The sequence below is a fragment of the Stegostoma tigrinum genome, chromosome 6, assembly GCF_030684315.1.
Source record: "Stegostoma tigrinum isolate sSteTig4 chromosome 6, sSteTig4.hap1, whole genome shotgun sequence".
Classification (NCBI taxonomy): Eukaryota; Metazoa; Chordata; class Chondrichthyes; order Orectolobiformes; family Stegostomatidae; genus Stegostoma; species Stegostoma tigrinum.
In genome coordinates, this window is record NC_081359.1 from 35,385,955 (window position 1) to 35,410,296 (window position 24,342).

At 41.7% G+C, this 24,342-nt stretch overlaps 1 long non-coding RNA gene across 2 annotated transcripts in view; it reads left to right on the forward strand.

Moving 5' to 3' along the window:
* LOC125453281 (uncharacterized) overlaps positions 1 to 16,922 on the forward strand; it is a 39,128-nt gene extending 22,206 nt beyond the window's left edge. For both annotated transcript variants that reach the window (XR_007247731.2, XR_007247732.2), the window contains 3 exons: positions 7,931 to 8,080; positions 11,807 to 11,871; positions 16,706 to 16,922. This is a non-coding gene — a long non-coding RNA (uncharacterized LOC125453281). The remainder of the gene's footprint in view (positions 1 to 7,930; positions 8,081 to 11,806; positions 11,872 to 16,705) is intronic.
* The last annotated feature ends 7,420 nt before the right edge of the window (positions 16,923 to 24,342 follow it).

A 24,342-nucleotide genomic window follows, 5' to 3' on the forward strand; every position in this document is an offset into this window, starting at 1 on the left:
TCACCGCAATGGTCGGAATAGTGTTTGGAGTGGCCGTACAGTACCAGTGAGTGGACTAGATGTTGTTACTAGTTTAAGGCACACAATAGTGTTTAAATATGACTCCCCTAAAGCAGGTGGGACTTGAACTTGGATCTTCTGGCCCAAACTTAGGAGAACTACTTGTGTCACAAGAAGCCTCTACTTCAATGATGAGGCTTCTTTCTAAACAACCAGTTCAGCCATGTTAGTACATGCATCTAGAGCAGGTGAAAATTGAACCCAGACCTCCTGATGCAGAGGTAGAGATACGTCAATCGTGTAGTTGCCATCTCAGTGCCATGAAAGGAGATACACAGTCAATTAACCCTTATGAGCCTTAACTCATGTCAAGCAGTGAAAGTCAATTATCTCACCCAGCTCTTAATAGCAAAGGTGTTGGGAAAGGGATAAGCTTCTGTTCAGGCCAAACTCACTTCCCTGCATACCATCTCTATCATCTCAAGTGAAAATTATGCACGACATCTTTGTGTAGCACCAATAATGACAACAAAATCTTCTGAAAAGTAACAAAAAAGGTCAATGTTTCTGGGGAAGCAAATGATCATGAAAGGAAAGTTTCTCCTCATGGAGCACTAGCTGACTTTGCTAATTCTAGGCTCATCCAGAGACATAATGACCAGCATTCCCAAGGTTAGAGAAATAAATATCCAATTGATGGACTTCCAAAATCTTTGTTGGCTGGTAAAGAAAGCTCAACACCCAATACTACTGCTTTGTAGGGCAGAACAACATCAGGGCAAAAGTTGCATTGACTGCATGGCTTTCCCAAAATGACTATGTTCCCTGTTTCTTCCCTGTATTCCTGATTTCAACACTTAGCGCTTGTTTATTTAATTGTGGTCAAGCAACCATGGACCCCAAATTGAACATTCTAAATTGACCCACACCTGAGAAATTGGGCCTCACAGAAAATTGGTGAAACAGCAGTCAGTAGCTGTTGACAGCAAAAAAACAGTGGAAACCAAGATCAAAGAAGTCACAAAGGTTAACGTGGAGCCAGTTGCAACCAGCTCAAGTGTTATGAATTAGGAAAGTATCAATCAGACTTTCTGGCACCTTGACTTCCAGCCAATGCCTGACGACATTCACTTTACACCTCCCCGGCATGGTAACAGTGAAGGGTATTGGCATGACCACATGGTAAACTTGGAATTGCTCTCATGACTCTATTGGCAAAAGATCACAGAACATTTAGGAAGGTCTAGACTGAGAGGGATTAAAAGACACAGCTGGAAGCCACCAGTTAAGACTCATGCCTAAAGATCAAACAGCAACCCAAGAAGACCCATCTTGACCTACAAGAGCCATCTTCATGGAAGAGAGCCAGAACTACATTTGAGGGGAAGGAGGTTTTCATAGAACCCCTGCTGTGTGAAAACAGGCCCTTTGACCCAGTCCATGTCAACCCTCAGAGCATCCACCCAGATCCACCTAATCAACACACCCTGAACACTATGCACAATTTAGCATGGTCAATCCACCTATCATGCACATCTTTGGACTGTGGGAGGAAACCCATGCAGACACAGGAAGAATGAGCAAATTCCAAACAGACTGTCACCCAAGGGTTGGATTGAACCTGGGCCTCTGGCACTGTGAGGCAGAGGTGCTAATGCTAGGCCACTATGCCTCCCTGCCAATGACCCACTTCAAACACATGGATCATTGTAAATAATATTCTTTCCTCTGATGGATAGAGCTGGACAGAGAGTATATATTTTGGTAATTTGGGAAATACTCACGTTTTAATAAGGAATATTTTGTTAATGAAATCAAGTTGAATTTCAAACCGAATTCTGTGTCACTTTGCGAATGCTACTAACAAGAGCACTTAGGTAAACTGTTTTTAATACATTAACTGGTCAAAGTATCCTAAGCACAGTCAGCTTAAAATATGAAAGTAGTAGAAGGCAAGACCCTACACCAGTGGTGTAATTGTAGAGTCATACAGCATGGAAGCAGACCCTTAGCTTAACTGGTCTATGCCAACCAGACAGCCCATTCTGACCAAATTGCATTTGCCAGCATTTGGCCATTAATCCTCTAAACCCACCTATTCATGCACCCATTCAGATATCTTTTAAATGTAGTAATTGTACCAGCTCACCATTTCCTTTCACAGCTCGTTCCATATATGCACCACCTTCTGCATGAAAAAGTTACTCTTCAGGTCCTTTTTTAAAAATTTTCCCCACATCTTAAACCTATGCCCTCTAGTTTTGGACTCTGCCACCCGAGGGAAAAAAAGACCTTGACGATTCACTCTGTCCATGCCACCTATAATTTTATAATTCTCTATATGATCACCCCTCAGACTCCGATATTCAAGGGAAAATAGCCTTAGCCTTATTTGGCCTCTCCCTATGTTTTAATCGAACTGTTCAGATATGTTCTGAAGACTACAAGATGAATGAATTTAAACCCAATGTGGCAGTTAGCTAATCTGAATTAGATAACTGGGAACATTTTCGAGCTAGGCTGAGGAAAAGGTTATTGTGAAAGTTGCTGGATTGCTGAACAAATTCCAGTTGGCCCAGCCTGTTCTTCAGGAGTGGTAACTCACAGCAGGCCTCCATGTGACTTGAGTCTGCAGTACATAAGTGCCTTTCAGTGCTATCTGTAGTAACAAAGCAAGGTGTTAGGCAAACAGTAAATATAGAACACTATCAATGGCAGTTCAAGGATTGTCCAATGCCACCTTCTCAAGAATGGACAATGGATAGTGTCAGCGTCATCATGTCCTGGGAACAAGTCAAGATTCATTCCAAAAATTAGTTTTGTGAATATACAAATCTATATGGGACAACATCATGGGATAAAAGTGGAGGCACTAAAACTAAGACAAAAAACTTATCAAAAGAAATGGAGTGTCATTAAAAAAAACTGAAGGATTCCTTCCCTGACTGTGCTTATATTAAAATATCCCAAAAATGATGGCACTATCACATTTACTGAATATTCACAGAGAATTTGAATTTTGTGGGCAAATGCTAAAACTATGTTTTGAAGAAAAGGACTTGCACCAGTAGGCTGGCCACTGGTGAGATTTTTCAGTTGCCTCTGAAGGGTTTGATTGTACTGTTTTACCAGCAGCCTCTGTTTTCTTACATGAGACGTGCGATGGGATTTCTATCTGGAAAATATATACCTAGATCTTCCTGGAAACTTGTAGCAAAATAATGCTGTGTGTGCTCTGTACTACTGCTCCTCAGTCAACAATTGTGAGGAAACACAACCTCATCCTGGGAGCAGATATGGTGGAGGCAAAGGAATTGGGAATAGGGGATAGCATTCTTGCAGGAAGGTGGGTGAGAGGAGGTGTATTCTAGGTAGCTGTGGGAGTCAGTAGGCAAGAAATAGATAGCAGTTAATCCTTTATCCCCCTCTACTCAAACATCAACGAATACCACTCATGCCTAGACATCGAACAGTTTTTCTGCAGCCTCCACATCTGCACTTACTACTTTAATCATGAGCCTAACCCTCCCTCTACTGACCCCTTCTCCCACCTCCAATGCACCCCCTCCTACTGGATGCCACCCCAAGGCCTCCTACCCTCCCTCAAACTTTTCATCTCCAACTGTCATTGAGACATCAATCGCCTCAGCCTCTCCACCCTTTTCACCCACTCCAAGCTCTCCCCCACAGAACATGCAGCCCTCTGCTCCTTCCACTCCAATCTCAACTTCACAATCAAATCCGCAGGATGGCACAGTCGTGGAATGGCGCACTGACCTCTACATCACCGAGGCCAGACGCCAGCTCTCTGAAACCTTCTCCAACCGCCACCTTGATCATGACCCCACCCCCGACCACCAAAACATCATCTCCCAGACTATCCACAACCTCATCACTTCTGGTGACCTCCCAACCTCCAACCTCATTGTTCCACAACCCCGCACTGCCCATTTCTCCTTCCCAAAATCCATAAACCGGACTGCCGTGGTCGACCCATTGTCTCCGCCTGCTCCTGCCCCACCAAACTTATCTCCAATTATCGTGACTCCATTTTCTCCCCCGGCCCAGGAACTCCCCACCCATGTCTGTGACACCACCTACACCCTCCACCTCCTCCAGAACTTCCAATTCCCTGGTTCTTAACACCTCATCTTCACCATGGATGTCCAGTCCCCATATACATGGATTTCCCATGAAGATGGCCTAAAAGCCCTCCGCTTCTTCCTCTCCCACAGGCCTGACTAGTCCCCCTCCACTGACACCCTGATCCACTTAAATGAACTTGTCCTCACCCTTAACAACTTCTCCTTCAACTTCTCTCACTTCCTACAGACAAAGGGGGTAGCCATGGGTATCCACATGGGCACAAGCTATGCCTGCTTCTTCGTAGGATATGTGGAACAGTCCGTCTTCTGAAGCTACACTGGCTCCATCCTCATCTCTTCCTCTGTTACATCGATGACTGTATCGGCGCCGCCTCGTGCTCCCATGAGGAGCTTGAACAGTTCATCCATTTCACTAACACCTTCCACTCCAATGTTAGGTTTACCTGGACCATCTCCGATACCTGGCTGTTTTCCTGGACTTCTCTATCTCCATCTCTGACAATCACCTGGAAACTGATATCTCTTTCAGCCCACCGACTCCCACAGCTACCTAGAATACACTTCTCTCACTCACCTTCCTGCAAGAATGCCACCCTCATTCCCAATTCCTTCGCGTCCACCGCATCTTCTCCCAAGATGAAGCATTCGGCTTCTGGACATCCCAGATGTCCTTGTTTTACAAGGACTGCAATTTCCCCTCCATAGTGGTTGCAAATGCCCTTGACTGCATCTCTCGCATTTCTCCAACTCATCCCTCACATCCCCTCCCTGCAATAACAGCAAAGGCAGAATCCCCCTTGTCCTCACATATAACCCCACCAACCTCCAGATTCAACGCATCATCTTCTGCCACTTCAACTACCTGCAATCTGAACCCACCACCAAGGATATTTTTCGCTCCTCACCCTTAAATGCCTTCCAGAGGAACCACTCTCTCCATGACTCCGTCATCCGCTCCACACTCCCTGCTAGCCCCACCACCTTCGGCACTTTTCCCTACAACCACAGGAAGTGCTATACCTGCCCCTACACCTACCCCCTCACCCCCATCCCAGGCCCCAAGAAAACTTTCCACGTTAAACAGATGTTCACTTGCACATCTGCTAATGTGGTATGTTGTATTCGCTGTTCCCAATGTGGCCTCCTCTACAGCAGGGAAACCAAGCGGAGGCTTGGAGACCGCATTGTGAAACACCTACATTCGGTTCATGACAAACGACTACACCTCCCAGCTGCGAGCCTCTTCAACTCTCCCTCCGACTCCTTGGATGACATGTCCATCATGGGCCTCCTGCAGTGCCACAATGATGCCACCTGAAGGTTGCAGGAACAGCAACACATTTTTAACAAGGGAATCCTGCAGCCCAATGGTCTCAATGTGGACTTCACAAGCTTCAAAATCTCCCCTTCCCCTACCATTTCCCAAAACCAGCCCAGCTTGTCCCCACCTTCTTGACCTGTGTGTCTTTTTTCTCACCTATCTGCTCCTTCCACCTCACTGAACAACCCCCCACACCCAATTCCTACCTACTTGCCTCATCCCTGCCTCATTGACCTGTCTGTCTTCCCTCCCACCTACTCGCCCCTCCCTTCCCACTGACCAATCCCCATCCCAACTCCCTCTCTATACTCACCTTTACTGACTCTATTCCCGCCTTCTTGTCTGATGCTCTACACCTAGTTATCCCAGACAACAGCATTGACAGTTCCTATTATCTCTGTGGGAAGCATTTGATTGTTTATCCTGAAAAAAATATTAATTGACTTGGTGCCTTATGATGTTTATGATTTATTAGAGGCAGAAAATACCACTTCTGGCTTTACAAGAATAGTCTTTATTTTTGAAGAAATTGCAGACAATGAAAACACTAGGAATTACGATTTTTGAAACAAATTCTGACAAGACAAATGCTCAAGGGACGCTAATCTCTAGCACCAAGTGCTACTGACACAATTATAATGTTACATGTTTTGCTAAGAAGACTAATCTATCTTTAAAATGTGCATAGACTTCTTCAAAATTGCTCCAAGATGTCGCATGACTATTGTGGTTTGTATTATTACATCGAGTCAACGGTACTTACCTCAAAAAGAAATGACAGGAGATCTTAGGAGATTCAACATTTCCAAACTTAAACAGAAACTCTTCCAAAATTGCTCTCCTAGAGATATAAATGCTCTTAGCTCACCATAACCTGGGGATAAAGTCCATCTGAACTAATGGTGAGGCAATTAAAAGTTAATTTTTCAACTAAAATACCTCTGTCCTCCCCAGACTGACCTATCCCCTCCCTATCTTCCCACCTATTCTCTCCTCTCCACCTATCTTCTCCTCTATCCATCTTTGGTCCGCCTCCCCCTCTCTCCCTATTTATTTCAGAATCCTCTCCCCATCCCCCTTTTCTGATAAAGGGTCTAGGCCCAAAATGTCAGCTCTTGTGCTCCTAAGATGCTGCTTGGCCTGCTGTGTTCATCCAGCTCCACACTTTGGTGACAATGATGGGCCTGTTGGCTAATACAGAAGCATGATGCAACAGTTTTGGGATTACAACCAACTTAAGTTTTGGTTGGTATAAGACTGAATTTAAGACAGTATTTTAGTCAACTGCAAGAAATAGTCTGAGAGACACCATCAAAAAGATAGAATTGTCAACAGAGAGACGGAAGGAGGCAAATCACCTAATGAACTGTTATGTCAGGAGATGCTGGGAACGTGACCACTTTATCTTTGCTCTCTGTTTCTTGTTAGTTAGCCAATCATCTATCACCTTTAACATATGTTACCCCAATAATATGAGACCTTACCATCTGAAGGATGTGGTGCCTTATCAAATGCCTTTTAAACTCTAAACTCTAAATGAACTCCAAGCATGGAAAATTTACTGGCCCTTCTTTATTGACTTGGCTTGTTACATCCTCAAATATCCCAAACAAATCTATCAAACATGATATCCCTTTAGCAAAACCATGTTGATTCTGTCTAATTGCACTCTGATTGTCTAAATATCCTGCCAGTACTTTCTAAATTCCAGCATTTTCCCAATGATAGATTTTAGACTCAAAATCAAAACAGAATTTGCTGGAAAAGCTCAGCAGGACTGGCAGCATTGGTGGAGGGAAATCAGAGTTAACATTTCAGCTCCAGTGACCTTACCTCAGAGCACCTGTGCTGATATTACTCCAACTGGCTCACAATTACCTGCATTTGCCTCTCTATTTTCTTGAATATATCTGCTGTATCGATTATTTTCCAACCTGATAGGAGCTTTCAGCACTCTCTAGATACATTGAGAAGTTTGGAGTTCAAAACCAAAACATCCATTTTCTCGACTGCTTTTGGAAGCAAGCAATCAGGTCCAGGTAACTTTAGGCTCCATTAGATTTTTCTAATGCATTTTTCCCTTGAATGTAATTGTTAGATTCCTCTTTCCAATGACCCCCTTCATTTTCTCTTGCTCTTTGAATGGTTTCTATTACTAAGCCAAATACATGATATTCATTCAAAATCTTTGCCATTTCTTTGTTCCCCATTATAACATACTGATCAGAGGAAATAAGAGTTTCTATCTGTGACAAAAAGACCAAACTGCATCCTTCCATAACCTCTCCAAAGCCTTCAAACTCTATTTCATTTGTATCCAGAATTAGGCATAGCATTTCATCTGGGGCTTGCAGAGACTTTTTTCAATTTTGTGTCACAGAATTATTTTCAGTACAGAACTTCATTCATATAGCTTTGCAATTAAATCTACATTAATTAACAGTAAACTTATATGAGCAAAATTGTACATTTACATTATTTATTCCTGTTCTTTAATTGGCAGATTCTCCTGACAGATATGATGAGTTGTTTCGTTAACACCATTGGACAGAAATACATGGCTCTGTAGTACTACTGAAACCAGCTCCAGAGCCAGGCCTTGGACTGTACCACCGCTGCATGGACCATAGCTGGTTGTCCTGCCTAGAAACAGGTGTGGAGCTCAAGACCTTTGTTCGAGCTTCCTGTGAAACCCTGAGTGATTATGAGGGTTCTTTGTGTGCTGTTGTTAAAGCTGAGACAGCAAACACTGCTTGTTTAAGACAGTGCAGGCAGTTTGACCGGACAAGGGGTTGATCACCACTTTTGTGGTAGAGAGTGTGGTTGTGTGATGCCCTCAGTCAACCTTGAGCGAAACACTTCCATGTGACTTTACAGTATATGAAGGCAATTTGGCTGGCCTGACCACATAGTCAACATTTCAATATAAATGTCATCAGTGTGTTTTTCTGAAGGCTCATCTAGCCCATGTGAGTTCTCATGTGAGATCTCAGGACCTCACACACAAATTAACCTTTACCACCATCTTGTGCCTGGTAACTCACCATCCATAGGTCCAGTTCTGAAGAAGGGTCTCTCAACCTGAAACATTAACTCTGCTGCCAGACCTACTGAACTTTTCCAGCAATTCCTGTTCTTGTCTGAGGCTTGGAACCCATCAAGGTTGACTCCTGGGCAGGCTTCTGCAAGGGACAAGGTAGAGGGAAAGGGACAGCTTCTGCAGCCATTTCTTGAGGAAGAATTCAAGTGGAAACATTGTGTGCAAATTGGAGGCAACTTTCCCTTTCCTTGGAATCTCCATGTTGCTGCCAAATTTTATTTGGCGGTTTGGACACTTGGCACTGTTCCTACCACCCTTAGTGTTATTCCAGTGATATGGGGAGGATATCTTTAAATGTCAATGACCTGTTTCTTCAAGGCCACAAACAACACTTGGACAAATGTTTCAGAGATAGTAGGAACTGCAGATGCTGGAGAATCTGAGTAACAAAGTGTGGAGCTGGATGAACACAGCAAGCCAAGCAGCATCTTAGGAGCAGGAAGACCGATATTTCAGGCCTAGATCCTTCCCCGAAACATCAGCTTTCCTGGTCCTCTGATGCTGCTTGACCTGCTGTGTTCATCCAGCTCTACACTTTGTTAACTTGGACAAATGCATCAGTTAATGCCTTTCCTGCCAATGATAAAATGCTTGCAGGGCAGATCAGGACGGATGAGCTATGGCCTGCATACCTAACATTGCAATCAATTGTTAATCAACAGTACTTGTCTAGACATGAGATTTACACTTTGCAATCACTCAACAACTGCATTTCTGAAATTACTTAGGTCCATCATACAATGAGGCAGACTAGTGAGCAAAAGGATTACTTGCAAGACAGCTAATTCAGTGTAAGCTTACATCCTCCTTTTAAGCTTACATGTCCTTTTCTGTGCCCGTTTTTGGGAGATATCCCTCCTTTAATGTTCAGAACTTCTTCAGGTGCTGTAATCTGCTTAAGGCACCACCAGATGGCACTGGTGGGCTGCTGCATGCTGCACACTGGCACTGCAGCCAGCAGGAGTCCACATGGTATATATAGTGACCGCTGAATCAAGCAAATGGGATTGAGGCAATGGGTGGAGGCTCAGCCCAAACACACCAAGATCACAAGAAAGGCGCAATTTTCAAGCACAGATCTTAATAGTCGAGATTAGTTGAAAATCAATGGCAGAACTTTCCCAGATCTTCAGCTTCAGGTGATGCTGAGGAATTTGTGAGAATGTGGCGAGAATGAAAAAACATCCTAAGAGACACAAGTCTGATTTCCCCCTAAGGCTTCAATAGTAAGATGGGAACCTTGTTAATGAACAACAAGCACAGTGTTTTCATACATTTGCATCGCATTATTAGCTTATTTTTCTCATTTATGTGAAGCACACAATTCCCCAGCGTTGGAGAGAAATTAGATGCCACCAATTCTCAATTTGAATGTTGCACCAGTGACCTGGCAGTCTCTGCTTTCCACTTTCTTCTCCAGGCCTCCATCTTAAGGTCTTTTCATCAACATCCCATGGTGCACTGCAGGGGCAGTGACTGGCTCCGAACTTCACAGATTGAAGCCAGCCTTGACAAAATAACACTTTCATCTGCTCATCAGGATCACTCTCAGAGCAACTCATGATTTGCTTCAGACTTCTACCATTGCAGTTTGGAGGTCACATACACCTCATAGTGCAATGCTTCTGCCAGGACACAGTACACGCAACAATACACACCCATCTTGCATATCCAGAGGCTCTGCAAAGGATTTTGCCTTTGATTTTTTTGGGGGGAAGTGAGAAACAAAACACACTTAATGTTGCTCTCATCCTGCTGGCTATCTTTGTGTGCAGCTGCATCAAGCTGTGCATAGACCCTCGGTATGCAAACACTAAGTGTCGCTACATACTGAGGTTCTATCTGTCACAGATGGGACTGGCCTTGCTGCAGCAGAATGCTCCAAGTAATTGGACTGTTCTGTATCACCTGACCTTCAGTAGAAATTTGCAAAGAAAAATGTGTTTGACCACATGAATAAAGTATATTTTTGAATAAAGGAGCTTCTGTTGCAGACTGGCAAATTCTAAGGTCCAGGACTACTTGCTGAGAGATAAACAAAAACTTGCAGTGCAGAAAGGCCACTGTCTGAGGTTTTCCTGGTGAAGTTAAATGGGGGTTTGTTCAGTTATCAGACCATCCTAGTGCTTCAAATGCAAGTAACTATAGTCTCATTGAAGTAGGAAGATGCTTTTGGTTTTTTTGGATGGAGTCAAATTTAGGTGTTTGTTTGTTTCTTGATAAGCGACTGTTAGGGCATCCAACTCAGACTTCATATATGCATGCAGAAGTGTGTGGTCTGAGCCAATGATCCAATTTTTGCTGGATGCCTCAAGGGAACAACAGGATAGACTGTGGTCAAGTGACCATGGGCCAAATTTTGGACGTTCTAAATTGACCCACATCTAGAGAAATCAGGTGCGACTGAAAAATGGCCTCACTAAATTAAACAGCAACAAGCAGCCAACAGCTGCAGAGAACATTGGAAACCAAGGTCAAAGAGCTTACAATGATTCAAGGTGAACCAGTTAAAATCAGCCCAAAGGTTTTGTACGGGAGCAGTGTCAGTCAGACTTTCTGGCACATTGACTGTCTGAATATATGCATTTTAAACATTCCAGCATGGCCACAATGAATGGCATTGATGCAACAACATTGGATGATTTGAACACAGCTCATGACCCCAGTGAACAAAAGCCTCAGACGATTCTGGAAGGTTTGTGATGTAGAAGGATAAAATCACATATCTGGCTGTCACCCTTCAGTGGAGGCTGGCCATTGCCGAGGACAGGGAGTTCTGACCACCTGGAAAAAAGAGAAAGGTGGCAACAGAGATAGCCAATGTATTGATGATGATCTTCCAAAACTCAATGGATTCTGGAATGATTTTCGCAAGTTGGAAGCTGGTAACTGTCAACCCACAATTTCAAAAGGGCACCAGAAAAAAACAATGACCCACAGACCCATTAGCCTCACATCAGTTGTTGGCAGTCCTAGAATTTATGATAGTGAACATGGCAATTAGACACTTAAATAAAATGTTCTGAGTGTGTAGTCAGCATGGATTTGTGAACAGGAAATTGTGTTACATGGACTTCTTGGAATTATTAATTTATAAAGGTAATTTGTTGGATATAATATACTTTGATTTTCAAAAGGATTTTGATACGGACCCCACAGGCATTAGGTTAGCAAAATTAAAGCTTATAGGCTAGGAAATAAAGTACAAGCATTGATTATGATTTAGTTAAGAGGCAGAAAACACGGATTACGAATAAAGGGGTGTTCTTTTCTTTGCAGATTTTGACTAGCGGAGTAGTACAAGGATCAGGACTTGACCCCAGATGTTCACTATATGTATAAAGGTAAATATATAAATATGACACACACACACACACACACACACACACACACACACACACACACACAAATAAATAAATGTGTATAATAAATGATTTGTACCAAGTATAAAATTTCTATATTTGTGCATGATACAAATCTACATGGGAATATAGGCTACGAGGGAGATGTAAACCATCTTAAGCAGGATTAGGGTAAGGTGAATGAACGTAATGTGAAAACAATGTGAGATTGTCTACATTGGTAGGAGGGATAGATATGTGGAGTATTGCTTAAATAGTAAGAGGTTGGAAAGTGTAAAGTACAAAGGGACTTTGGTGTCTTTGGCACTAAGTCAGTGAAGGCTAACATGAGATGGAGCAAGTTTTTAGGAAGGCTAATAGAATGCTAACTTTTATTGCAAGAGAATTTGAGAACAGGAAAAATGAAATCTGGCTTTAATTGTATGGAAATTTCATTCACCTGCACCTGGAGTTTATTTGGAGTTTTGGGTTCCTGACCTCAGGAAAGATATTATTGCAATGAATGTTCACCAGACTTGTTCCTGAAATGCCAGAACTGTCTTATGGTAAAATCAGACTGATACTGTCTCAAATTTCAAGGCATGAGAGGTCATCTCATTTAAAACTACAAAACACTTGAAGGGATAGATGAAATAGAGTTCAGATGTTTCATCTGATAGGAGAACCTGGAACCATCACATAATTTAAAGTAAAGGAGAATTCACAAAGGATTGAGATGAGAAGAATGTTTTTCAGAGTTGTAAATCTTTGGAATTATCTACCCCATAGTACTTTCAAAGGTTAGTCTTTGAGTCTGTTTAAAGTAAAAGTTGATATATTTCTGGTTGGCAATAATGTACATTGGGGTTATGAGGATATTGTGGTTAAAAGACATTAAGTTATTTGATCAGCCAAGACCATCTTAAAAGGCCAGGCAGGCTCAATGGGCTGAATGGCCTACTCCCACTCTTATGTTCCTTTGCTCCTATGTTGCACTGTGTCATTGGTGCCACCTGATTATGTGGAAAACTCACTACATGTGCTTTAATCAAAAAGACATGTTTGAATGTCAAAGGGGCCAAGTCCTTTGTGGGTTCAAGGGGTCAGTTGGGGGTTAATACAACATTCAGCTGAGGGACTTGTTTGATTTTAGTCCAACGGGTTGGCTTGGTGCAACCTAGATCTATTGATCTGAGGATTAGGTCACAGTCAGTCCTGCAGGTCAAGTCACCCAGCCCAGAAATCAGTTGTGGAGCAGACATGGCATCAGCTTGGATGCTAGGCCTTGCTCAGTCAGGCCTGTCCTCAAAAGTCAGTTGGGAAGTGAAGGTTTGAGTAGTAAATAACCTGGTGATTGAATTAGCATGCTGCTTTATTTATGGGATAATGACAGTGAAATTGGGCAACATCAAACTTAAGGGTGGGATCTGTTATCACATGGGAGGGCACAGGACAGTATGGGAAGTTTCCTTTCAGAGCTTACCCCCACCCTGATTTCAACGTATGGTCAGTAGGCCTGACTATTCAGCAGGCCAAAGGCTGAGGTGGAAAATTTTGGAATATTAAATGTTAAACACAAACCTGGGGACCCTGAAATTTGATAGGGACAACATCACAAACATGTACATGAACGATTAGAATGGAACAGCTCGTCCTGATGACCTGATACAGACTAGAAATCAATCAAATGAGCTCACACTGGATCACGTACTATTTTCCATCAAATCTTAACTGAGCAATAAGGAAAATAAATGACTGGCAACACATTCTCAGTGGACAGAGTAAGTTTTGTATTCTTTTCATTTGCTGAAAATGTTTGCTCTATGACACAGAGTTTGGTTGTTGTTGAGCATTGGTCATCACTGATCTTTGAATGAGTATGTTCTCCCATATTAACGACATAGGCAGAGTGAGCCCATACCTCGACAGGAGTGCTCACACATGAATGACTGCGTGGACACACAAAATGGCCATAAGTGGGGAATATGAGATGAGGCAAGGACCTTTTACAAAGTGTTCACATTACCTTTAGCTAGTAATCTCTTCACGAAAGTACCTGGTCTTATCTTCACTGATGTATGTGAAGTTTGAAGGATGCCAGAAATCCTCTGCTATCCAGGTAACTTCTTAGAGGTGAGCAAAACCTGTCAATGCATCTTTTATCCTCTTTGGGATGTACGATGAGGCTACCTCAGTTTGATATGGTGGACTCAAAAGCAGATCCCACAGCTAAGAAAACAACCAACCAGAAATACGGCAGTTGAAGCTGTAGACATGATTACTAGTATGAAAATGTATTTGCACAGGTAAGTCAGCCAAGCCTGTATCTCTGCCTTCTTGGTCCTTTTATGGGACATTTTCTCCCGCAATGAGACATAAAGAGAAATTGTGCGTGATGTAAGTGGATGGAAGAGTTGTCAGTAGCAGTACAGAAGCAGCAGAGATTGTGAGGACTCCTGTGCGAATGTGTAGGAAGTGCAGAAAGTAGGAAGGATTAATAGTTTATGACAATGGGTGAGAGCTGTTGAGTAGACAGGCTGCATTAGTCAGCCTGAGGTGTGGACCATTAGCCTCAGTAATGATATTGTGCAGTGGCAAGCTTTGGACAATTTTGAAGAATTGGATAGAAAATGGTGGCAGCCTTGTAAAGTTTAAACTATCATTGACTTTCTTTTGGCACTGATGAGCATTAATTTTGTTTGCAAAAATGCATTGACCTGTGCCACTCCCTGTGTTCAGACAGATTGTGTCTGGTGCTATGTTCTCTTTTGGTGGACGACAGGAAAGAAAATGCCTCTTCTCTCGACCATCGTGTCCATGTCTCTTTCTCTGAAGCAGATGCTAGCTTCCCTTTCTAAAACATTTTGTCCTAGCACTAGGGGTCGTACTTTAAAAATAAGGGGGCATCCACTTAAAACAGATGTTAGGAATCTTCTTTTTTTTTCCTTAGGAATTCCTTTCTTTAGAATTATTTTCTTCAAAAAGCAGAGGATGCAAAATCTTTTAATATTTTTAAGGCAGAGGTAAATAGATTCTTGATTACCAAGGGATTAAAGATTATTTGGGATATCCAGGACATTGGTCAGGCGTCTTCTGGAATGCCGTGTCCAGTTCTGGTTGCCCGGTTAAGGCAAGGATATTATCAAGCTGCAGAGGGTTCAGAAGAGATTTACCGGAATGTTGCCAGGAATGGAAGGTTTGAGTTATTAGGAAAGGCTGAATAGGCTGGGACTTGATTCTCTGGAGCATACGAGGTTGAGAGGTGACTTGGCTGAAGTTGATAAAATAATGAGAAGTATAGTTAGAGTTGATAGTGGTTGTCTTTTCTTCAGGATGGGGAATTTCAAGACTAAGGCTGCATTTTTAATGTGAGAGGAGAGAGCTTTTAATAAGACATCAGAGGCAATTATTTTACACAGAGGGTGGTTCGCATGTGGAATGAACTTCCTGAGGATGTGTTGGATATGAGTACAACTACAATGTTTATAAGACATTTGGTTAGATACATGAATAGGCCGGGTTTGGAGGGATATGGACCAGGGTCAAGCAGGTGGGACCAGTTTAGCTTGGGATTATGTTCGGCATGAACTGGTTGTTGCTGTATGCCTCTACAATGCAAGAATACGGAGTAGAATTTAAAATTAGATCAGCCATAATCTTATTGAATGATGGAGCCGGTTTAAAGGGCCAAGTGGCCAGCTTTTGGTCATGTTTGTAAAACAGTGGGGACTGAAACAGCAACCATGGAAGCTTTATAGACTTTTTTCTGTCTGGAAAATGATTTAAAAAAACATCATTCACACATTGTGAATGTCTTAGGCTATGTCAGCATTTATTGCTCTTGTAAAGGTAATGATGAGTCACCCTTTTGGACTGCTGCAGTGCCTGAGGATTTGGGACCTCAATGGTGCTCTTAGGAAGAATGTTCCAGGACTTGCATCTAATGACAATAAAGGAACAATGGTAAAGACAATCAGGATGGTACATGGTTAGGAGGGCGGTGGTTGTATTTGCACGTATCAGTTGCTTATGTCCTTCTAGATGGTAGTATTTGTGCTTTTGCAGAGTGCTGTTGAAGAAGCTTTGGTGAACTGTTCCAATGCATATTGAAAATCATGCTAACTGCTACCGTCTATACTATATACCAATGGTGGATGAGGTGAATATTGAAAGTTTGAGATCGGTCCCCATCAAGAGGGCTGCTTTGTCCTCCATGGTTCAAGCTTTGTAAATGTTGCTGAAGCTGCACTCATTCTGGCAAGTGGGGACTATTCCATTGCACTTCTGGCCTGTGCCTTGTAGATATGTATTTGAGGAGTCAGAAGGTTAGATACTGATCACAGAATCTCAAGTCTCTACCTACTTTTGTCACTACAGTACTTATATGACTAGTCCAATTCAGGTTCTGTTAGTTTTATGTTGGTAATCAACAACTGAACTATTATCATTGAATGTCAAGAGAATATCTCAGTTCTCTCTTGTTGGTTATGATCATTACCTGGCACTTGTCTGGCATAAATGCCACATTAGCTTTAGCCCAGGTTTTGTCCAGGTCTCGTTGCATATGAACACAAGCTGCACCTGTGGAGTAATGAACATGGCACAATCTTCAGAGAATATCCCACCCTTAATCTGATGATGGAAGGAAACTCATTGATGAAGCATCTAAAAGTGGTTAAGTCTTCGGCATTACTGCAGAGACGTCCCATGGTTGTGATGCAGGTGACATAAGATGAAGTCATATAGACTGCCTTAATTCTATTTCTGCCTTAACTTCTTGAATGCATTCCCGACAAGCAAAGTCTGAAGTTTAACTATCCTTTAATTTCCATACAAGGAAGATCCATGGTATCTTCTAGCAAAACTACCAGGAACCAGCCCGTGTTGAAATCATCACTGTAAGGTTTATTTCATGATTATATGTTGTTTAAGAAAAACCTTCAGGAAAACCATCCACTAATAGAAGTTACATTAATTGCATCCACAGTAACATGAATAACCAAATATTTTACTGCACAATCTGTGCAACAGTATTGTATATAGCATTTAAATCAAATCTGCCATAAGTGCTTTAAAATAAAGTAAAGTTTAATTCTTTAATAAACCTTCTCTACTTATCAATATAGGTTTGTAGTGACTATTTAAAAGTACTTTAAACAATGTGTCTACTATAATTCTATGATTGTACTTAATAGAAACCTTCAAGAAGTTTCTCAGAAGCTAATGTCAGCCAGCCACTTAACACATTGTGTACCTCTTGATTTGAGCTGGAACCCTAACTATTGTGGAATAATTGTCCCCAGAGACGATTGTCTGCAAGGGGGTAAACTCTACTAAATAGAATTGCAATTTACAGCTGTCTTGTGAGGAGATCTGTGCATGGCTTTCCACAATGTCTGGTTTAGATGATAGGCAATTGGTGATCTGCAATGTAACCTGTTTCCTTATTGGCAACAGCTCACCACCAGCTCACCAATTCCCTACCTCAAATGGTCACTTGGCTCTCACAGGACTGAAACTTTTAACCGTACAATTTTAAAATGCAGTTGGAAAAGGGGATCAATGCTGCGCCTTTCAATATTTATTGATAAAATTACAACCCCAAGCTATGACTGCAAAAGGCAACCAACAGTCTGTATTTGTGCTACGCATAAGTAAACCTTGATTTTGGCAAAAAAAAAGCCAAAAAAGGCATTTTTCTTTACAAGACCATCACAGAGATTTTTTTAAAGAAAGGAACTTGTCTATGACTGCTGAACTGTTGATCAGCCAATCAACAACTTCCAGAAAGGACATAAACCTTTCTCTATTAGTTGATCTGTAATTACTTTGGGCTAGATTTTCTGAGGAGTATTAATCTCATGACCTATTTTTCATGAAAGAAGTGAAGTTCGCATGTGTGAGAGAGAATTCCTACTAAGGCACTTTCAGAAATGCTGAGCTTTACTTTCATTATGCAGCTTTATCAAAGTGCAAAATTATCAGGGGAAGACAAACTATGGCTCCTTTCCATAGTAGACAGTTGTTATATTCTGAAATGTAAAAGTCCTGACAGCCACTTTGACAGCTGTTACCAAATAATAAGCACATAAGGCAACTATCATGCTAGGGGGCCAGGCAGTTCGGGTGCCAGGTGGATAGTGTGCCTTTGATAACTCCTACAAGGCCCATGGGAATCATTAATTAATCTCCTTGTGGAGCTCCCTTGGCAACAGGTAATGGATTGCCAAGCTGGAACTCATCACCTGAGCCCTTCATAACATAGACCCAGAGAATCCTCTTGTGGGACAATAGTAGTGTTTTTATCCCTGGATAGGGGGGCCTGTGTTTAAGTTCCACCTGCTCATAAATGTGTAATTACTTTGCTGAACAGGTTGGTTTGAAAAATAGGACGAAATTGACCCAGAGGATCCTTCTGTGTCCCAGTTGTGGATTCCCTACTCCTGGATTGGGAGGCCTCATTTCAAGACAAACCTACTCCAGAGATGTGTCGTAACATCTTTGAACAGGTTGATCAGAAAAATAGGTCAATTATAAAAGCAGGCCTAGAAGGGACTGTTGTGTACAGTTTAGTGTCCCTATCCCTTGGCTAGGAGGTTGGATTCAAGTCCATCCTGCTCTAAAGTTGTGTAATAACATCTCTGAACAGATTGATGGGAAAAATAGGTTGACTCAAAAATGGCTAGAAATGACTATAGATGGCACGGTGAATGATCAGCATCAGAGTATCTGAGCCCCTGTTTTTAATTGAAGACAGTTTTTGGTTTGGTTTGTTCTTTTGAATGTTTGCTAGTGTGCTTGTGATGCAAAGTAGTCCCCCTTCCCCTACCCCCGCCCATGGGTGCATTGCATAAACCCTCTTTCTGGCTTAACTTTACAACAGTGTTGTGGTCCTTACAATGTCAGAGTTCGCAGAGGGAGTTGAGGAAACATGCTTCCACTGTTAAGAAAAATGATAAAGAAATCACTGCTATGGTCAGGCAGTGAGAACAGGGCAGCGATTTATTTTAAAACTTACAATAAGTTTGTAACAAGCCAAATAATTTTGTATTTTGTGAGGGGAATGAGCAGCTCTAACTCAATATTGCATTGTGTTTAGAATTCAATTGAGCTCTGACCTCTGTTGAGAGTGCAGTACACAAAATAAAGCAACATGTATCCACTAAAAGCATCATAGAACAAAATAGCAGGATTGGGAGACAAGTGCCTCCAACTCAGTTAGGATAAAATTATAACTTAACAACAGCTTGAAAGAAACAATTCATTCCATTGTATTTTCATTAGCATTTAAATATTGAGTATGTTGTGTAAATTTTACATTGTGTGTCAGTGATAATTCATTACATTGGAGTCGAATTTAATTCATCAGGATGTTGAGTGCAGATTGAAGTAAAGGGCAAGAAAGTTACAGAGAAAAAATGACATTTTCTTTACTTATTGGAAATACTTTTATGACCCACTGATGTAAACAGAATTAAGAAACTTGCTGTTTGCTTTATTTTGTAGTGGTAATGATTGTATCTGTAACATGAAACTTCTAATTGGAAATTCTACATGTAGAACTCATTAAAAAAAGCAAAAACATCACAAATTATATCCATTTATTATACAAGAAGGCTAATGTTTTAATTTCTTTTAATGATGTCATTAATTAAAAGTTGAAATTAAACAGCTTTTCAATAACTTGCATCTGCACAGAAACACACATCACTTCTATGGATGCAACAACCACGGGTCTGACATGAAGAGGTTATATGATGCATTGGGTAACCAGCAAGTAACTGATGTTTAGTACCCATGGAAATTACATTGATTGTTGTTGTTAACTCAATTGCCATTATCATCATGGAAAACAGGCAGCCTGCTGGCCGATTAGATTGATTCCTCAGTGAACCACAATCTGCATGATGGGTCAAATTGTCTATTTCTGTCATGTGCAACTCAGTAATTGTAAGAGGATGGTTGGGTTAAGGATAAGGTCGGCTGCACAAATAACTGTACTGGGACCTAGGAAGATTGAGGACATGTGTTGTACCTTGGTAACACTCGCAAAGGATATAAATTAACCGAAAAGTTGGGCTGCCTGTTTGTGACCTAAGGAAAAAGCTAAAAGTGGGGCGCTTTCTATTTTGTGAAAAAGCTGGCAACAGTCAAGACCAGAAGAAAGTTGGAACAAAGACAAAGCTGCTGGAAAAGCTCAGCAGGTTTGGCAGCATCTGTGAAGAAAAAGTCAGAATGACCGTTTCAGGCCTGGTAGCCCTTCCTCAGAAAGTTGGATGCCCAGATACAGAAGTGAGTAAAATGTGATGTATAAGTATGCAAACTAATCAGAAAGACTGACAGGACACTGAACTTAAAAGAACAGAATGCAATATGTCATGACACTGTCATAAGGATGTAATATATGGAATATTAGTCTTCAATCACATTGACTGATTTCGTACCTGGGCCTTTGAGTTTAAGCAAACCAAATTTCAGTGAGCCAGGTCACTGTGCAGAAGACACATTTAGCATACAAGAGAGTAGCCGAGTTTCCAAAAAAAACGCATTGAGGTAGATTACCAACAGACACAGCAGGGTGATTCCATTGAAGAATGTCACACTAATTGTTGTTCAAATTTTATTGGGAACAAAATCTTAAAGAACAATAAACTAAAAGACAGCAGATAGCTTGACTTCAGAAACTACCTAAAACAAAAGGCAATTTACAAAATCCAATTCTGCAAAAAGCGTGTGCTTGAAACTCCCCAGTTGGTATCACTGTCACCTCAATAGCTTTTGGAGGGTTAACAAAAACCTTTTGTTAACATAGATTGTCCTGACTCTGTTCCAGAAAGTAACTACTACATGATCAAAACTGAATCCTTAGGAAAGGCTATGATTATAAAAGTGTCTTTTTGATACACATAAGTGTAACAACAAGAAAACCCACAATAGCTCTCCATAGCTCTGGCACTGCATTTTAAGGAGACCACGCTTTGGATGAAAACAAAGTAAATTTATCGGAGCAAGCATTAAACCAGAGGAGAGATTACTATCTCTCTATATTGATGTATGGGCATATTGATGTATATCTGTACATTTAGAGCAAAGAGGAAGTTATATTGTTATATTATTTTTAAACAGCAAGGAGTTAATCTTTAGGTAAAAATATTTCTGAGGGTTCCACATTCAGTGCTGCACTGAAGGCCTGTGCTGAGTCAACAAACAATATGGAGAACAAGAAAAATGCTTGATAAAGCTCTAGCACTTGAGACCGAAATGTGATAATTTCTGTTGGGTACAAAAATGGATGAAAGAGCCCAATTCCAGAAATGAGGTGACGGTGACTGCCCTTGACATTAAAGCCACATTTCACCAAGTATGGTATCAAGGAGTTGTAACAAAAATCAATGGGAATCAGGGGCATACTCCTCCACTATTTGGAGTCATACCTGGCACCAAGGAAGATTGTTATGGTTGTTCGAGGTCAGTTTTATCAGCCACAAGACATCACTGCAGTAGTTACTCAGAGTAGTGTCCTTGGTCCCATCATCCTAAGATGCTTTTTCAAAATTTTCCCTCCAGCACAAGTTCGGAAGTGGGATGTTCACTGATTACTGCACAATGCTCAGCACAAGTTGATTTTATGTTTATTTCATGAATGTTGTACATCAAAGTGGCCAAGTTTAGCTATAAAACTGGCCACGTTCCAAGTGGAATTATCATTAGGTGTTTCACTAATTGCACTAATTTGCAACTGTTCCAGAATACTATAAAAATTAAGCTAGAACTACCAAATGCTAGAACACTGATAGGAATGTCTTCCAAAATTTTGGATGTATTTTTTTTAAAGGCTGTCCTTACTAAAACACAAAGATAATGCACATTAATAATGAAATCTCTCAAATGTGTTTAAATAAAAAGTAATAAACATAGCAAAAAAGGGAAAAATGTGTATTGATGAAGAGAAAAAAAATTAACAAATTAGGACTTTTAAAACATTTTTGTGAATTGGTTTTACATTTGCAGTCTGAGCAAATCAGACATGAGCATTCATGTTGGCTTCCATAGCAGGATCTTGAAGTCAGGAGAATCTTTTTAACAAAAATTGCCTTTTTCTTTTAATTTACTTAGGAACTAGCCAGATTACATCATTATAATTGAAAAATAGTCTTATCTGCCATTGAAACTCATTTCCAGTAAAATTAAGTTACTCAGGTGTAGACAGTTATGATTAAAAATTCGACCTTTTCTTGAAGACTCAATTTTACTGTCTGAATTGAAATCAAGCAAGTTGTTGGCCTTCAATATATCAATGAATGTGTTAAAACAATTTTATAAAAAACATATTTTAACACACTGCACAAGTATATTTGCTTATGACAGATGTTATATTGGCAAACTGCGAATACGCTAGAGCAGAAAACAGGGAGGCAAATTATTTTCAAAATGTGAACATTTTTATTAAAATGTGTGCTGAATTTACAAATGCATTGCCAGTGAAAGCAATATCCTATGTGTACATAAATTGTTTTATGGTTCAACTCGATGTCATCTCATAATTTTTCTCGTAATCTCCCTTTGCCTCCTGCATGAAAGTTTTCAATTCCCTGCTGCATATACTTTGTGACCTTCTTGCTTTTTATTGAATTTTGCTTGTAGGTACTTTAGGCTGTACTTTGAACAACATGCACAGAGCAAGGTGGAGTAGCTCAGTAGCCTGACATGAGAAGAATGTGCTAATACAAGATAAGATATTTTGAAAATCAAAGGTTAGCAAACAGCTGCAGTTAACAGTTTTAACTAACAAGTCAATCAATTACATTTAAAGATAACAAAGTGTGGAGCTGGATGAACATAGCAGGCCAAGCAGCATCTTAGAAGCACAAATGCTGACGTTTCGGGCCTAGACCCTTCATCAGAAAAGGGGGATGGGTAGAGGATTCTGAAATAAATAGGGAGAGATGGGGAGGCGGACCAAAGATGGATGGAGGAGAAGATAGGTGGAGAGGAGATTATAGGTGGGAAGGCAGGGAGGGGATAGGTCAGTCCGGGGAGGATGGACAAGTCAAGGATTCGGGATGAGGTTAGTAGGTAGGAAATGGAGTTGCGGCTTGAGGTGGGAGGAGGGGATAGGTGAGAGGAAGAACAGGTTAGGGAGGCGGGGACGAGCTGGGCTGGTTTTGGGACGCAGTTGGGGGAGGGGAGATTTTGAAGCCTGTGACATCCACATTGATACCATTGGGATGCAGGGTTCCCAAGCAGAATATGAGTTGCTGTTCCTGCAACCTTCCGGTGGCATCGTTGTGGCACTGCAGGAGGCCCAGGATGGACATGTCGTCTTAGGAATGGGAGGGGGAATTAAAATGGTTTGCGACTGGGAGGTGCAGTTGCTTATTGCGAACTGACTGTAGGTGTTCTGCAAAGCGACCCCCAAGCCTTCGCTTTGTTTCCCCACTGTAGAGGAAACCACACTGTGTACAGCGGATGCAGTATACCACATTGGCGGATGTGCAGGTGAACATTTGCTTGATGGGGAAAGTCATCTTGGGGCCTGGGATGGGGCTGAGGGAGTAGGTGTGGAGGCCAGTGTCACACTTCCTGCGGTTGCAGGGTAAGTGCCGGATGTGGTGGGTTAGGAGGGGAGTGTGGAGCAGACAAGGGAGTCATGGAGAGAGTGGTCTGTCCAGAAGGCAGACAAGGGTGGGGATGGAAAATGTCTTTAGTGGTGGGTCTGGATTGTAAATGGTGGAAGCGTCGGAGGATGATGCATTGTATCCGGAGGTTGGTGAGATTTGGTATGCGAGGACTAGGGGGATTCTCTTTTGGCGATTATTGCGGGAGTGGGGTGTTAGGGATGAGTTGCGGGAAATGCGAGATACTTGGTCGAGAGCGTTCTCAACCACTGCGGGGGGGATATTGCATTCCTTGAAGAATGAGGACATCTGGGATGTACAGGAGTGGAATGCCTCATCCTGGGAGCAGATGTGGTGGAGGCGAAGGAATTGGGATTAGGGAATGGAATTTTTGCAGGAAGGTGGGTGGGAGGGGGTGTATTCTAGGTAGCTGTGGGAGTCGTTGGCTTGAAATGGGCAACAGTTTCTAGGTGGTTGCCTGAGATAGAGACAGAGAGGTCCAGGAAGGTGAGGGATGTGCTGGAGATGGCCCAGGTGAACTTGAGGTTGGGATGGAAGGTGTTGGTGAAGTGGATGAACCATTCAAGCTCCTCTGGGGAGCATGAGGCGGTGCCGATACTGTCATCAATGTAACGGAGGAAGAGGTGGGGTTTAGGGCCAGTGTAGGTGCGGAAGAGGGACTGTTCCACGTTCAGTACATTGTGGGTAAAATTCCAGCATTAACCATAACAATTAATTGGTTTCTTAGAGCTCTCTCCTCATGAATCAAACCTGATTGCTGCTTCTCCTCTGAGGAAATCGTATTTTCCTCACTCATAAGCAATTTAGTATAGGATTGAAGTTTGACATACAGAAT